Source organism: Notothenia rossii (assembly GCF_949606895.1).
Source record: "Notothenia rossii genome assembly, chromosome: 9".
Taxonomy (NCBI): domain Eukaryota; kingdom Metazoa; phylum Chordata; class Actinopteri; order Perciformes; family Nototheniidae; genus Notothenia; species Notothenia rossii.
The window spans coordinates 37,211,929-37,230,428 of NC_136907.1; the positions used below are offsets into that span (position 1 = coordinate 37,211,929).

General features: G+C 41.8%; 1 long non-coding RNA gene across 1 annotated transcript; it reads right to left on the reverse strand.

Annotated features, from left to right (window-relative positions):
* Positions 1 to 1,422: 1,422 nt before the first annotated feature.
* LOC307019459 lies at positions 1,423 to 18,434 on the reverse strand. Its single transcript, XR_013802667.1, has 3 exons — positions 18,366 to 18,434; positions 18,143 to 18,226; positions 1,423 to 4,651 (listed from the first exon to the last, which is right to left on the reverse strand). It is a non-coding gene; the product is annotated as an uncharacterized lncRNA (long non-coding RNA).
* Positions 18,435 to 18,500: the final 66 nt, after the last annotated feature.

Here is an 18,500-nt window from a genome sequence, read left to right on the forward strand (position 1 = left end):
ACTGCCCTGCCCTTATCTTGACGTGTAAATAGTTTGAGTGTAAAAACTCATGTATTTCAACTCCACTTTGAGCGATAGAATTGTTAACAAACAAGTATTAATAAAGCACTTATATACTAACAATGGACTGGCTTATCTAAAGCCAGTTGAGTAGGACTTAAAATGTTTTGGCACTATAAAACCTGATATACTTTAATGATCCTGTTGTTTTATTGTATGTTCCTGGTCAAACGCACTTATTGTGAGTTGTTTTGGATAAAGGCGCCAGCCAAATGTAATGCAATAATGCAAGAAATACTACAAAATACGTCCAGCAGATGGAGCCAAAAAACCATACTATCAAAAAAGACTAAAACCACTAGTCTCTCTTTTCTGTGCCACACCCTGTTGGCCACCAGATGGCGGCACCCGACCAGGAATGAGCTCCACCTCACTGAGGGGAAAATGCTTCTGAGAGCAACAAGCTGAAACTCCGCTTCTTTATCCGACTTTCTCCCTTATAGTTACTAGTAAATATTCACAGAAAATTATTCCCCGTACAGTCTATTCAGCTTTTATTGTGTGATGTTTATTTCAACAGATTACGAGGCCTTTGAGCGCGCTTCAACACCGCTTTTCAGCGATGTGGCACTCACATGGAGTCGAAACCCAGGCCTCAGAACCACTTTATCGTCACGTTTTAGCTTTATAGATTCAAACCCAACAGAACAAGAGATAGCGAGAATCTGTTCGTTTCAAAATGGCTTTTTGAAATGTGCGTTTCCTTCTCTTGGAAATTGTTTAACATATATAACTCACCTCCAGCTCATACGAGCTTTGGATTTGTTATTCTGATTTAGTCATATATGGAGACTCAGTACTACCTTTTGACTACCCCAGAAAGTATAGCTGTGGGGACTCTGTACCTCCACTTAGGCTAGGGACTCTATACCCTTCCAGCAGTAGGAACTGAAAATCCAACGCTGAAAAACTTTGCTGCTTTAATTCTGTCTTATATGACTTTCCTGCTGGCGTTAGGGACTCGATACCCTCCGCTAAAACTAAAATATGTATTGTATTGTTTACCGTAAAAACACTGGGAACTCCTCTGATGACTATAACATTTAGAATATGGTCAAATCACAGATTTTGAATTTAACTGGCATCTGCTTACCTTGTATTTTACAGAGCTCTGTTTCTAGTTGTCAGAAGGGGTCGAGGTGTTATCCCTGGACTGCTCCGTCCGCTTGCTGCTGGTGGTCTCTCCTCTGAAACCCCACTCACTAACGTCGGAGACACCACTTGAAGGAGTCTGAGGGGTCTAAAACCCACCTCGGCTCCGTGTGTCATTTGGTGAGCTGGGTAAAATCATAGAAGGAAGGAATTCAAAAGCACCAGGATATTAGTTAAACAATAATCTGTTTTAATGGTAAAATACAACAATACAATATACAGAGTACTCTGGGCTCAATTCTACTACCGTGCGATACCAATATCGGAGACGGTCAGTCAGAAGGGGCGCCGAGCATCAAAATATCACAACCTTTATACACAGGTGGGGAGGAGTTGTATCGGATGCTCCTCCCTAGTTATTTGTTATTGGCGATTTCACTTCTGGGCAAGCTAGCCAGTGAGTTGGCAATTCTCCATTGGCTGGTTTCACTCCTGGGCGGGACCCCAGACAATGAGTCAGCAGTCGTTGATTCCATCTGTTTCGCCCCATCTCTTTACAAGGAGATGTTAACAGACGACCAATGTATAGCTGGGATCACACACACACACACACACACACGTGCCTGTGTCCTTATAGGGATGTTTCACTATATCGTTGCACATAACAGATATATAGTTGATCAATGATTATTTCATTGTACAACAATCAATAGTAACGAGGAAAACATTACCTCTGCTCTCAATCAGTCCTACAGCAATGCTTTGGAGTAGTAGAATTGTACATACATAGGACTCTTTGACAGAATGCACACACATTCCCCTTAAACATCTTTAACGCACACACACTTAGACATGTAGTCTTCCAGATGCTGACATGCTGTGTCCAAATAAGGATGTCTCATCTCCCACATCTCTAGTTTCCTCTCATGCAAAACTGCTCCTACTTCATACAGAATAATTAAACATGTTTAAGCCAACTACTGCACAATGTTGTAGCAATTTAGTACTCACAACATGAAAGAATAAAACACAGGTATAGTTGAACAGTAATCACACAGCACATATATTTACTGCAATGAACACACACTCACACATATGCCCTAAGCATGTGTAACGCACACTCTTTTTTTTACCATGCAACATTCCAGAGATTTGAGCTATGTCCAAATAAGGATGTCCCCTCGCTCACATCCCACTCCAAACACAAAGGCTTCATCTCTCATATCTCCAGCTTCTTGCCACACAGACCGCTATTATTTGATACAAAGTAATTAAACACACACATATATTTAAGCAAACTCATATCTGGATTCTGATCAAGTAATTCAACACACACATATTACATTACATTACATTACATTGCATTTAGCTGACACTTTTATCCAAAGCGACTTACAATAAGTACATTCGACCAGGAAGATACAACCTTGAAGAAAACAGAATCATAAAAGTACATCAGGTTTCATAGAGCCAAACATTTCAAGTGCTACTCAACTGGCTTTAGATAAGCCAGTCCTTTATTAGTATATAAGTGCTTTGTTAGTAATTCTATCGCTCGAATTGGAGTCGAAAGAGATGAGTTTTCAGTCTGCGCCGGAAGATGTGCAAGCTATCTGCTGTCCTGATTTCAATGGGGAGCTCATTCCACCATTTTGGAGCCAGGATAGCAAACTCACGTGTTTTTGCTGATCGGAACTTGGGTCCCCCTCGCAGTGAGGGTGCGGCGAGCTGTTTGGCCGATGCAGAGCGGAGTGCACGTGCTGGGGTGTACGGTTTAACCATGTCCTGGACGTAGGAAGGGCCAGATCCATTCGCAGCATGGTATGTAAGTACCAGTGTCTTGAAGTGGATTCTAGCACTTACCGGAAGCCAGTGAAGGGAGCGGAGGGGCGGCGTGGTGTGGGAGAATTTTGGAAGGTTGAAGACCAGACGAGCCCATGGGAGCCTGCCTGCAAACCTCCACCCTCAGGACAGTTCCGGTGCAGGCTGCACTCTCAGGACACCTCCACTGTCAGTACAGGAAGTGACGATTCTGACGAACACTTTTTTTTCCCCGCCCACCGAAGGACTCGTTTGATGGAAGTTTTCAAATCACAATGGAGACTCATCAGGGAGGTGATGAGTCCGCCCACCGTGCACTTTGGATCGGCCTTGGCCAAGCCCTTTTGACCCCCCCAGCCTGGAGGAATGTAAAGAGAGTTGACAGAGGACTCTGCCCGCCTCACAACTGCCTATTTTTGGACACTTTTTTTCACTTTCCCTCCTATTTTCCCCGGTTTTATTATTATTATTATTATTTTGGCTATTTCACCCGGTTTCTACCGGTGACATTGACCGTCATCCATATATTAAGGGATTTGGACCTTTTTTGTTGCATTTTTCTTCTCTCCTCTCACTGATCGAATGGCAAACGCGACGCACTGTCGGAGGGCCTCCGCGCCGGCCCGGCCTAGTGCCGGTGCTCTGGCGGTCGGTTCCTCCGAACTGCGGGTTCGACTCTGATGGCCGGGAGGGTGTGCTGCGTTGGGGTGGGGGACATCCCCCACTCTGCGTGTGTCTTCCTTCACGGGTCCCGCAGCGGGGTGGAGGTTCCTAGCTGGAACCTCCCCACCTCCGCCGCTTATATATATATATATATATATATATATATATATATACCTTGTATTGTAGTTAATATCAGTACAGTATCACTTTTCATCACTTAGATTGATTGAACTGTTCTGCCCTTACAGCGCGTATCCCTATGCGTAGCTAGACAGTTAGCTAACATTTAAAAGTCCTCCAATAAAGATGCAAGGTTTTCTTTCTTGACTTTACTGTTCTTCTTTTACTTTGTAAAACTGTAACAATACATAAATAAAACACATATAAGTATGTAGGCTTTACATAACATATAAGTAGAACTGTACAAACGACACACATACTACTATTAGGAATTAGCTATCATTAGCATCACTATTAGCTAGCACACGTCAGAATCGTCACTTCCTGTACTGACAGTGGAGGTGTCCTGAGAGTGGAGGTCTGCACCGGAACTGTCCTGAGAGTGGAGGTCTGCAGGCAGACCCCTCTCGACGAGCCGCTGCATTCTGGATGAGCTGCAGAGGTCGGATGGCACATGCAGGTAGACCAGCCAGGAGGGAGTTGCATATATTTAAGCAAACTCATATCTGGATACTGACAACACAGGTTACTTTAATAATCAATAATCATTACAAGTCTCTAAGAAATTGCACATTTAACCTTGAGGACACCTGCGTTGAACGTGCTTCACTATGGTCTCTAGTTAAATGTTTTTTCAGAGATGATTCAGTCCTAAAGGAGCACACACAGCCTGCATAAACACAGGGAAGAGGACAGTTCCTTGCCTGATGACAGTGCTTCAGTTTGTAATGGACAATAGTGTGCGTTGGCTCGGTGAGGAGTATTGACAACACTTGCAGGACCACCTCATTGAAGGGGGATTGCTCCAAACTGCACAGCCTCCACTGAAGTTATCCTGTACAGAAAAACGAAAGAAAAACATGTTATATTACTGAGTTATCAGCACACAACAAAGTAAAATAAGTCCAAATACTCTTCTCTAAAATGTTTTTCAATCCAGATTTGAATGTAAACACTGTTATTACAAAGTGGAAATAAATACATTGAACAGATGCTAAAAATTGATTGCTGTAAATGATAAATGTCTAGTAGACAATCAAGTTTATCAAATCAATTGTCAATGTATCACTATTTTTCACATCACATGCATTTTCATCACCACCTCCATTCTTTATTTGTGTTACATCCACCCTTGAGGACACTTAAATGATAAATGACATTTTTATGTTATGAATGCTGAAGAATGATGAAATGTAAGACGGGGAAAATTATGTAACATTGCTCTGTTTTCCTCACATTACAACTGTTTCAATCAAATCGGCTTTAGATTAATCCAATCACTTTTCCAATTCACATCCGTTATACCCCTCTATTTTTCAATTCACATGCATTTTCGTCAATTATTTTTTTTGGCTGTAGAAGTGTCAGAATCAATATAGATGTTTTTATTTTAAAGTAAATTCAGATTGAACATAGTAAATAAAATGCAAATTAGTTTCCGTCTAAAAACCACATTACTTATAGTGAAAACCACCCTTGAATGATGGGATAGTAGACAAAAACCTTTAGGAATCCAAACTATAACATATAATAAGTACCCTGTATCAAGATTGATGCAAAACAAGTGAAGTTTGACCTTTTTTAAGAGGTTTAGAAAAAGTGGGTCCAGACGGACTCACCTCTGGGTTCATTTGGGGGATTTGCCGTATGAGTGCGGTAAAAATGGTTATTATCGTCGAGTTTCTCCCCGTTAAGTGGGTATGACACATTAATAGGTTGTTAAATGTTAACAAGCCCTGGAACGGTGTTTCTAACAAGATGCTGCGTCAGCCCGCGTGTCCGGGGGCAATCGGGCTAGCAACAAAAGTGCTAAATTGGCATCACTGCACGTGTGTTTGCTTGCGCTTTCGACTTTTTACTCGTAAAAAATACTTTTACTCGTGAAAAGTACTTTACCCGTACCGGATACTAATTTCAGCCGAGTTTAAGGCTCAACCCTCCTTCAAATACTTGCTATTTCACTCGGGAACCTCTTAATTTCCAACCCACTGCTAGCGAGCTAGCTAGCTAGCCAACTTTGGAAATTGGTTGGAAATTAAGAGCTTCCCGAGTGAAATATTCTAACGTTTTTCCTAAAACTAACTAACGTTAAATATGAAATATGCATCAAAAAGTGTGGCGACAGAGACTAACGTTAGAGGATTAATTTGCATTGTCTGCTGATGAACTAGATTACATTTGAATGTACTTACTTGATAACTCCAGTCTGGGCTCTGAGCGAGGAAGAAAGATGGCAGCCAACTCGGATTTCAAATTCGTTTCAGTTTTGGGACACTGCGTGTGACGTCATATTGCGGGCGCATGCGTGTTACATACAATGCCGAGGCTGACGCATGTTATCAATTTAATGCAACGGATTATTGTGAGTTTACAAATATTTTTCAAATTTAAGTTTTTGTAACTCGTCTTGATGAGTTGTAATGGGCAGTGGGTTCACTCAGCATGATAACATTTGCCCATCTGACTAAAAACCAATATCCTTTTTAACAGTGTACAAGCTTTATGCTTCCTTATTTCATTGGGCTGCAAATTTCTACTATGACACATTCCTTGTCTTCAGGGGATGGAGCTATGCTATTGGGTAGTACATGTGTTTATAGGTCCTGCCCTCTGGCCAAACACACCAGGGATTTTGGGCCCCATGAAAATATATCACATTGGACCCCACCACCAGGCCCAGGCCATGCCAACCAAGCACAATTGCTGTAACCATACCTCCAGAACCCAACCGACTTATTTGCTTTAAATAACTCTACCTGTACAGGCTTGCATCTATCTTGTAGTCCAAAACTAACCGCACAATATTTACTGACACTGAGCTGTGAAAATATAACACTTATGGGGGGACAGGGCTGCTGAGCCTAGAGATGCATCTGTTGGTCCTGGCACCAGGGGGAGGGACAACTGATTCAGTATGATAGCTGTCTAACAGAAGTTAAATCAATTTCTCACTTATTCTGACAATCTACTTAACCCAAAATAAAAGAACCCAATAAAAAGAGTTGTTAAATAATAGAGAAGTCACGTTGTAATATGAAGTCAGGTTTTAATAACAATAACTAATCTCTCTCGTTCAGATTAACATTGTCGGGTGTTCTTTTTCTGCTTTGCCAAAAGCCACTGGGTCAAGTGTCCCATTTGGGTTGCCGTATGTAGTTGTCCATCTCGCACATGCGCAGTACAGATCGGGTAGTGACAGAGGTAACCGTCGTAACAGGCAGACTTCATCCGCCTCTATCCAGCCTTTTTACACTTGGAAAAACGAGCACATGTGATACTGGTAAGGATAAACTAATGTTAAAATATATATATATATATATATAATATAATTTCATATACCGAAACGTTAACGCTTGTCTGAGTATATCTTCCGTTGACTCTGGCTGTGACTCTTACCGGTGTAGGTACCAAATCTGCTCGGGGTACCATATCTGCTCGGGTGTATTTCAGTCGCATCCGTCATCCGTCATATCCGTTCTGCCCAATGACGTCACGCGTTGTGAATGGCTGTACGATAATTACCCAGGGGTGCTCGGGGGCACTGTCTAGAGCAGGGGTGGGGAGCCTCCGGGCCGTATACGGCCCGCAAGACCATTTGGTACGGCCCTCGAGGTAATTTATAAACACACGCAAACAAGAAAAAGATTCAAGAAATCTAGACCGAAAAATAATTAAACAAGCTTGTTTTTCCTGGCCAAGGTCAGTGTCCTTGAACACAACACGAGCCTAACGTCTCATCACGTGGTATATGTCTCGTCTGACAGGAGTGTAGTTCTAACGGAGAGCACCAGAACGCGGCTCCGGGCCGGGACTTCACAAATTGCAATACCCATAAGGAGCAGTACACATGCCGCAGTTTTTGCGTGGCTGTGTCTTTAGTTGTAAGCCCAGTGGCGATCTTTTCATCTGTCATACTGATCATACAGTCAATAACGTTGTTGTTATTAGCATCTGGTTAGCTAGCTATGCTAACGAATATAATAAGCTTTTTCTCCAACCAGTGAGGTAAAGGCACATCTTTATATGATCATTATAGTTATAGAAAAATAAGAGAATAAAGTAAACAGGTATACAATACTAATATGAAAGTAAAAAAAAAGTTGTTATTAATAAACAAGAATACAGTTTAAAAGGGAAGTGATTTGTAAAATATCCATAAAGAAAAAAATCTGCTTACAGTTCTGTTTCATATGGGTGTTGAGAGATGTATCCATAGATCTCTTCATGTTGCTCTCAAAGTGCACCAGATTGATGCTTTTAACTTCAACATTTAAAAAAAATCTTCCTGGTGGTGCATGCCCCCAAACCCCCCTGGATGAGGTTAGATCCTCCCCCCCCCACTTAAATCATGTCCACATGGATATGAAACTAAATACATTTGCACACATCTTTTGTCCATATCTTTCTGTTTTGGTGGTCAGGCCACGGTGCATGAATGCGCGGGTCATGGTCAAATATCTGGATTAAGAGGTTGCTTTTTCTTTGCACAGCATGAAAGAAACGCGAAATGAATGGGCTGTGATTTGAGTTTTTTAAGCAGACGTTGAGTTCAATAATTTGTACGGCCCTCGAAGGATGTTGTAAAAATTGAAATGGCCCTTGAGAGGAAAAAGGTTCCCCACCCCTGGTCTAGAGCATAGATATATATAAACACTAGATGACTCACTATGGTTTACTATTTAAATAACCATAGCTTGCTCAATTTCCAACCAATTTTCAAACGGTTTGGTTTTTTATAAACATCAAAGATGTAGTTATGTTACTGCATACTTATCATGGACTTTCTTATGAAAATAACATTAAGCAGATAAAGCAATAGCTATACACACACACAAGGTATTTATATTACATATTTGCCCATGTATATATTTCCATTTATGTTATTATATTGTTAATATTTAAAATAAATTATAAAATAAAAATATATTTATATTTTAAATATAAAAATCGGTCTCATGTTACCACTCTGTAAGCCAAGAGTTGTTCATTTAGCAATGCCTTAGCTTGAAGAACAGAGACACAACTAATGACAATAGCATATTTAGTTTTAGTTCTGTGAAGTTAACACTTCACAGCACGGTGCGCTGAGTTCTTGAAGTCGAAAAAAGCCCTAGAAGAACAACTTGGTGTGGTGTGGAGGGGATGTAGGAAGCAGGGGCAGGTGGGGAGAGATGGGGCTTCAAGGTAATAATAATAATAATTTTGTTTTAAATGTGTCTTGGAGATAAGGACCAGCTGCACACAATAAAATACAGTTTAACAAAAAACCAATAAGACACACAGTGACACGTGTACAACACCTCACATTCAACAAGCATCACCTAAAATGGCCAAATCCAATTAACCACTTAAACCCTCTGCTCTTAGAGAATCGGATTTGGGTTGCAACTGTATTTTGAAGCAAAAAATAAAAAAATATTGGACTAGGGGAACCAAAAGAGAGTAACAAAATACAAAACAACCGGGCAAATGAAAAAAGGAGAGGAAACCGGTTTGTGAAGCCACAAGATGGTCTTTTAATAAATCAAAGAAATCATGTTACATGTTCATTACTTAGACCCTCCAGAAAAACGCGATTCTGCTTTCGCAGAATTTACCGCATAATCAGCAAAATGGCTCAGATTTTTAAAAGGCTGCATATTTATCAAAAGGCCGCATAATCCCCACATTTTTCCACACAAAGTTGAGAAGAAAAAAAGTTGACTCGTCTTGACGTGACGTCATCAGCTCGCACATCACAGAATGTAAACAACACTGTATAGAGTGAACGTGTGGAGCTCACACGATAGAGAAAACACCAAGATGAAAAATCGAATCCATCTCATTTACCGACGAACATTTCTACTAAAGACCGGGCAAAAAGTGGGGGGAAACTATTCTGCACCCCGTGCAACTGTGTGTTGGAGCATAAGAGAAAATCGACGGGGACGACCCACTTTTGATCTGCTGCTGCGGACAAGAAAGCCAAACAACTCACGTTCAGCGAGGCATCAACCTCCAAAACCCTTTCGAGGGCTACAAGAAACGAAGTGAGTAGCCTACAAGATTGAAGCTGGTCAGATAACGAACGAGTAAATGAAAACGGAATGAGGCGGAGAAGTGTGTGTGTGTGCGCGTGTGTGTGTGTGTGTGTGGGGGGGGGGGGGGGGTGTGTGTGTGAGATTAAAAAAGCCCAATTGCTTTTACAATAAATAAACATTGAATATTTTTAATTGAATAGTAAAGGGGCTTAACGTTAGTGGCAGGTTGTGTCTGAGAGAGAATAAATAAGACAGCCCAATATTTAAAAAAATTGTTATTCTTTTTCCCCGCATATTTAGCAACTTTCCGCATATTTCGCAACTTCCCGCAATTTCACCGCATAAAATCACATAAAAACCCCGCATGTTTAATCGCATAATCAAGGATTTTAGCCCGCATAATCAAGGAATTTAGCCCGCATAATAAAGGATTTTTGCCCGCATTTTTCTGGAGGGTCTAATTACTGCCAAGTGATAGCTTGTATCTGTTGATGGCACACCAACAATCAATCATCGTCCAGCCTCAGCTTTGGTATTCTTTCCCAACCACCGACCTTCCTGGGCACCACCGAGATAAAGGATTTAATATGATGAGCCATATGATGCTCTCATTTGTTAGTGACATTCCACATGCAAATAAGATAAGATAAGATGGTACTTTATTGATCCCAATTTGGGAAACATGTTTTAGTTACAGCAGCATAAGGCTCAAGGCATTTTAAAATAAATTAGAAATAAGCAAAACAAATAAATATCTAATCTAATATATATATATACAGTACATACATATAAGGCAATATACAATTTGACAGGATATTATATATATCTAATATACATATACATACAATTAAGTAATATGGAATATTAATGTTAAATATTAAATATTTAACAGATTATAAATGTGTAAAATGTACAACGTGGTTATATTCAAGAGAAACTATGGAGCACAGAGCTCTCTTCCAGCCAGAGGGGATTTGTTGTACAGTGTTATTGCAGTGGGCAGGAATGTTTTCCTGTATCTGTCCTTGTGACAGCGGAGCTGCAGCAGTCTGTTGGAGAAGGAGCTCTGCTGACTGTCCAGCTGCAGGTGGAGAGGATGGGTGGGGTTATCCATCATGGACAACAGCCTGTTCAGGAAACTCCCAAGTATTTTATTCATCAAATCACATCTACAGATCAAGATGAAGCGAATGGAAGTACTCCCATACTCATAGCGTGTGAAAATGCTTGTGAAACGTGTGCAAAGTCTCCGAAAATCCTAAAAATAAGCTTATATTTGAATTATATATATTTGATTAAATATCTGAACTTTGGTGACGAGTTGGGGGACACACGACACATCAAATCACATCTACAGATCAAGACGAAGCGAATGGAAGTACTCCCATACTCCTAGCGTGTGGAAAACGTGTGCAAAGTCTCCGAAAACGGAGCAGTGGCTGTGATGCTAGCTTTGCGGCTAGCGGTTAGTTGTTATTTTTTATGTTTAAATCTTAAAAAATAACAATCGACAGTGTAAACATAATTATCTAAATAACCCAATTTGTGTTCTGTGAAACGGAAAAGGATTTTACATTGTTTTTGTTACTTTCGTTGCAGTGTCTTAAATGTAATTTAGGTTAACTTCCTGTTTGAAGTTGTTAGTATGGAAACAACATGACGGAGAAAAAAGTAATATCTTCTACATATAATAACGGACAAAGTAAAGAATGAAGTGTGGGCTATGTTTAAATGTTCTGAATTTGACCGTGTATGATGGCCCTCTTGAGTTGTCGTACAATATGACGGATAGGATGGATGACGGATGTGACAGAAATACACCCGAGCAGACATGGTACCCCGAGCAGATATGGTACCGATGTAGGTACCATATCTGCTCGGGGTACCATATATTATCTGAATCTGGAATAATAATATTTACAGCAAAGCCTAAAAATGTCAGGAACTTTTCATCTACAGATTGCTTTGGTCTGGCTTTACTCTTCACTGATTGGTTACAGACACTTTAAACTTAGTGGCTATGGAAATCAGAAGGAGGGGCTCATTATCATATAAAAAAAACGCTAAAAACGGGCGTTTTACGGGCGAAAACATTTTAAACGGGCAAATAGTTGCACTTTGGGTTTTCCATACACTTTGGGCTTTCGATATGAAACCCATCAACGGCACACTATCCAAATCAGTGTTGGGTGTAACGCGTTACAAAAGTAACGGAGTTACAGTAATATATTACTTTTTGCTGTAACGAAGTAATGTAACGCATTACTAATGAAATGTGGGTAATATATATTACCCGTTACAATGCTCAGTAACGCAGTTACAACACATTTTAACCCAAAGTTAAATGGTGTTTTGTTGAATGTACTAACATAGCGAGACATTCCGACACCAGACAAATTGTGTGGGTAGATTAGTAAACCTGGTGTGTTTACCCTTCAGGCTTCGCGTCGGGATCTTCGGGGCAGTTGAATGTTATGCACCCTCTATTCAAAAAAGAGAACAGAGCAAAAAATACAAACAACAAATTGTGTCAGGTGCGCGTGACCTGCTCCGCTGCGCGTGCATCATTTCAAAAGTGCTTCCACAGCAGTGACACACATCTGTGGATAATCAAATACGAAAATGGTTAAAGCAACCATCACTAAACGCCAGCAACACTGCATCTACTGCAGACAGTAGCAACAGGTCAGATGGGGACATCACGTTACCCTCCGTTGTGGACACTAGCTTACTCCCGCCTGACTCGCCACCCTCGCCCCCGGAGCAGCAGTCTTCGTCGCCTGAAACTACGCCGCCCCTCTGCGGCTCGCAGGTGCCAGGATACCACGGCAAAACAGAGCCTGCCCAGGTATGTCTAAACAAGTACCCGCCTGTACAGTGGGGTTAGGCAGTCATTTTGCAGCTCGTGGTATAAAAATAGACAATGGAATATGCATGTGAAAATAGAGCCATATTCTGCCATGCCTGTATAAATGTTGGGTCAAAAATAATGCATACAATAGCAGAGATGCCTTCACCACGAATGGCTACAAAAAGATCTCATATCCCAAGCTTATCAACGAGCTGATGTTGCAGCTGAAATGTTCTCCAGGTCATAAAGGCAACCTCACATGATGATGTGATACCAGTTTTTAAGCACAGTAAATATTCTCTTCCCAGAGATGGGACCAAGGTGATGATGTAGTACATGGCTTTAATAATACTTTTGCTTTTCAATGTTTGCCATTTCAAACCATGAGCTGGTTCAAATAATATTTGCCTTGATTTACAATATGTTCTCATTTGTTTTATCGGTACAGTTTTGAAGCTTTTGTGCTTTTCTTTGCCATAGCCCACTTTGGACTATATGAAATATTTCAGGATTGCACTTTTAACTCCCTTGAAATGTTCTCACTTGCTTGGTTTCAAAACATAACAAATGCCATAATCTGTTCATTGGGGACCATCAATGCTATTTTTCATTGCTGTTGCCGGCCACTATTGCCCATGTAAACCTACTACTGCTGCGCCCCCTGTAATCTCAGAGGCACCCTGAGTCATTTTGTTCTGGAACCGGGCCTGTACATGGCCATATACTAAACAAACTACAGAGCCCATTCCGTGTCCTGTTAGTGTTTACTTCCTCTCTGCCTTCTTCTGGAGATTTATCTGACGTCCAGCGCTCCGTCTTTTAACCTCTTTTCCTTTCTCTTTCTTGATCCTCCTTAGAAATCTTCATTATAGTCCTTGACAGTGGTCTGTACTGCTGTATTAACAACGTGTCACATGTTAAGAATTTACTATCAGAATCGAGTATTCAACTAAGCCGTGTAATACAAGTTGTTAGTAGCCTTAAGGACGTACAGTTGTTATGCTATACCACATTGTCCTTCACTGGATGTACAATAACTACATTTTAGCATTTAAAATACCTAGCCATTCTTTTGCGGTTATTTTGGTGAAAGTAACTAAAAAGTAACTAAAGTAGTGTAACTCATTACATTTCAGAGACAGTAATATTGTAATGTAAATTATTACTTTCAAAAGAGAGTAATATGTAATATATTACATTTTGGAAGTAACTTGCCTAACACTGATCCAAATCAAGACTTGAACGTGTCCTACCCCCCCCCCCCCCCCCTTAGGTCACAGGCTCCTCCAACAGTGCAACACAATTAAATACAGATACATATAGATACACAGAAAAAATAGCACCGGGTGTATATAAAGAGTTCATAGGTGACAGGAGAACGAGGACACAGAAGGAAGGGAGCATACCGATTCCACCAGCCCGGCAGATGCTCATCACAACAACTAAAACTGTTGAACGCTGAATAAACCTCATTATAAACTGCAACCAAGGACCGGAAAGTCATCTGTTTGTGTCTGCGTCTGGATCACTCTTCAGCCCTTCTGTGAAGTATGACAAAAATATATTGGACATAGAAAAAGGAAATTGCCATTACATTAAGTGGAATCGTACTCTGAGTGAAACTGGACAATAAGAATCACTTCACATTGGATTAAGGATCGTTTTCACCGGAAACAAACAAGAAGGAACAATTAGATTTACAAACTAAACTGGCAGATGCCAATGCCAGGCTAAACGTGCTCAGCATGGGATCAAGACACACCTCTAGAGCATCATATGGGATGAGCTCTTACTTCAGAAACCCTACAGCAATATTTAATCTACATGCAACTGAATTCTTGCCTCATTGTTACGTCCCAACTAGGGGAAGAGGAATGCAACACACACCAGTATGGAATTGGTATTAATTATAAGTGTTTATTTAAAACAGCTGTGAACAAAATGGCAGGCAAGCAGCCTGAAACAAACAAAAGAGCCAAAAGGGCACAGGTTGACAAATAACCAACTAAAGGAGGACTCTAAAAAAGGAGTCTAAAGACATACAGGGAAAATACATACTAATATACTAAATAAAGAACGAAACAAAACCTCACTCTAAAAGTGGTACAACTAACACAAAGAATCTATACAAAAACACAGCTAAACTAAAGGCAACCGTCACAGAATCCTAACCTACTCTAAACACTAACTAAGCTACTCTACACTCTAACTAATCACACACGTTTAACCCCAGAACACAGAGCAAGTAGCGAGAGGCATCTGTCCACCTACAGAGCCTCCAGAATGATGATTGTCCCCAAGCTTTGTAATAATCTCCAGCAGGTGTGCGCCGGCTGTGCGCTGCGATTGGAGTGCGTCGGGCCCGGCGTGCTCCAATCGCAATCTTCAGGGGCGGACCAGGAGATGGCAGCCAAGGCCGGGAGGGCAACCGCACAGCTCATTTACATAGAACACACAGCTGAAAAAACTCAGACGACCAGGAAGGCAGCAGCCGTAACACTCCCCCCCTTAAGACACAAACCCACAGGTTTTGTGAACCTAAGCACACTAACGAAATTCCTAATAACACACATTCATCACAAACTCAACCTGACACACTAACGTCACAAACTCAACCTGACACACTAACATCTCCAACTCAACCTGGACAAGCATCGGCCAACAAATTCTCTGAACCCTTTAATGACAGGTGTCTACTGTTGTAGTCCCGCACAATCAGAGCCCATTGCAGGAGACGCTGGTTGTGCTTGGACACGCTGGGGCAGAATATGAATGGATCGTAACATGTACACATCACAATTGGCCAAAGGCTGGGTCCAACATCAATCTTAACATGTTGTAGAGCCAACACTAACTCTAAGATCCGATAAACTACCTGACGCTCTCTGGTTACCGGGAGTGTCGAGAAGTCTAGAGGCTTGTCTGAGCCGGCGTTTTGCGCTGGTCTCATGACATCCTCACAAGGAGGAGGGGGAGCCACAATTTCTGGCTTCTCCTCAGAAACTGCTTTATCTGAAGGCACAGGCACAATCACAGGATCAGACAATGGGACATCAGGGTCACGTTTACTTGCCTGTGTGCGTGCGTGTGTAGCCAGACCAATGCCTTTAGGCGGCGATATTTTCTGCCGCTGTTCCTTGCGCTTCAGCGCTGCACAGTTGGCGATGACATTTCCAGGTTTGTGACAGTAAAAACACTCTCTCTCTTCTCTGCTCACATTATACACATTTGCTGGCTGAGTAAATGGCGCGGCTGACACACGGCGGGATCTCTCCGTAGAGACAGGGGAAAACACCGTTTTATGCATCAGCACATACTCATCAGCTAACACAGCGGCAGCAGAGAGAGAGTTTACCCTTTGTTTGTTCACATACTCCACAATGCGATCAGGCAAACACTTCTTAAACTCCTCCAACATGATCAATTCTCTCAGAGAAGAATAATCGGTAGCATTACATGAAGCAATCCACTTAGCAAAACCCATTCCCTTTTTCCTAGCGAACTCTACGTGCGTTTGATCAGGACTCTTCCTATAGTGTCTAAACTTTTGCCGGTAAGCTTCAGGAACTAATTCGTACACTCTGAGGATGGCAACCTTTACTGAGTCATACTGCAGGCTGTCCTCTAACGTGAGAGCCACAACTGCTTCCCGAGCTTTTCCATGTAATTTGCACGTTACCATCAGAGCCCAAACTTCAACCGGCCACCGCAACGCCATAGCAATGCGCTCGAAGGCACCAAAATAGCGCATTTGAACTCCTCAGCTTTTGCCAGGTCCACAGTTTCACTTTGTAGGTATTTGTGTAGACTTTCTGTCACAGACAAAAAAGTCTTGAACATCGTCAATAGATAAACTGTGGAGAACCTTGCAAGGTTGGCATGCAGACCCACAGCCGTAGGGTTGCTGATATTGGACATGCACGTGAGAACTGCTGGGAAATTCTCTATCATAGCGTTGATAGACCTCAGCTGGCAAGACCATCGGGTCTTGGACAGCTGTACAAGCTCAGAAGCTTGTAAGCCAAGCTGTTTCTGAGTCTCCTTAAACTTGTCATGGTTCACAAGGGAGCCAGAAAAGAATGTATAGACATTCTGCAGGAGGTCAAATAACTTCCTGGCCTCTGGTATGGCCAGACATGTGGAACAGAGCACTAAATTCAATTGATGTGCATAGCAGTGCACATAAATGGCCATGGGATGGTTCTCTCGGAACTTTGCTCGGACCCCTCCAACAGCCCCACTCATGACTGAGGCGCCATCATAAGCCTGTGCAACCACCTTCACATGGTCTATGCCATTCAACCTTAGCTGTTGTTCAATGGCAGTTGTAATGGACTCCGCGTCAAAACCCTTCAAATCTACCATAGCTAGTAAATGTTCTTGCACACTCCCCCCAGCAACATATCGGACACACACAGCTAGCTGCTCAGTGCTGCCATCTCTTGCTTCGTCAGCCATCACTGAAAACATTCCAGCCTCCTTAATGTCTTTACTGATAGCTTTTGTTATCTCCTGGGCACAGCACTGAATTACTTCATTTTGTGATGAAGGTGACAAGTGTGTAGTGTGTGATGGTGCTGAATATGTCTGAAGGAAAGGGTCGAACTCTTTCAAGAGGTTCATGCATTCCAGAAAGTTCCCCTGGTTGTCGCTGGACATGCCCTCATCATGGCCACGGAATGGGATATTTTGTTTTCCCAAAAACTTGGTAACAGCCACAACCCGGCTGAGGTACTCCCGTCTCTCTTTTATTTCATGCTCACTGGCAGAATCCAAATGGTCGACAACACTGCCATGAGCCTCACTGGCTTTATAACTACACCAAGACTGCATGCTTGCCTTATGTGCTGGTGATTTCTCATGCTCTCTATAGACATCCAGAGCTTTTTTCCAATTTTGAAAGCCAGTGTTTACAAAGGTGTCATTCTTCAAATGTTTCCCAAATATTCTACAGGGAAAACAAAACGCTGCATCTTTAGCCTTGGAATATTCCAGCCATGTAAAGCTTTCAAACCAGTTGGCGTTAAATGATCGATTCTTTGCACCAAAGTTGTGCTGGGGATATTTTGACAACTTAACTTGGTTTGGGCCAGACTCCTTTCCCCCAAGATCACTTGTATGTCCCTCAAGATTGTGGACACTGCTTTTTTCTCTTGCCCCCAGTCTAATGTTCTCTGCCACTGTGGCAACTGTTTTCTCAGTCTCATCTCTGGGGTGTGATCTCTCCGGCCTGTCTGTCTCTTGTTGTCCTTCCTTCTCTCTCTGCCTTTCCCCTGCCTCAACTAGCTCAATCTCTTCTGCCCTCTGACTCTCCTGTCTGGTGCAACGTACAAAAAAATCATATGCTCAATAGTTACCTCAGATAACCATTAAAAGTTCAAATAACATTCATCACATCTATAAGTAGGGACATTTACAGTAGCTAACTACATTGTCAGCTGAGTCTCACTCTCACCTGTCAGTGTCATCTCTCAGTGTCATCCCTTCCTGTGTCCCTTCAATCTCCTCCTCTCCTCCTCTGCACTCTGCTGCACTGAGTCTTGAAACAACATGAACATATTACAGTCTAATGTCTGCATTTTCATTATCTACATTTTTACATATGCAGATGTAAGGTTACTTGTGTATAACCTGTTTGCAGTTATTCCTAATTAATATTAAATTAATAGCCATATCACCTCTGCTCGTGCTCATCAACATCCCTCTCTCCTTCACCTCCTCCGACACTCTGCTGCTCCTCTTTGTCTGGACAGATATGTAACTGTTAGGCTAGTGACCAGTGGTGAACTCAACTTGTGGGTTGTTACCTAAAA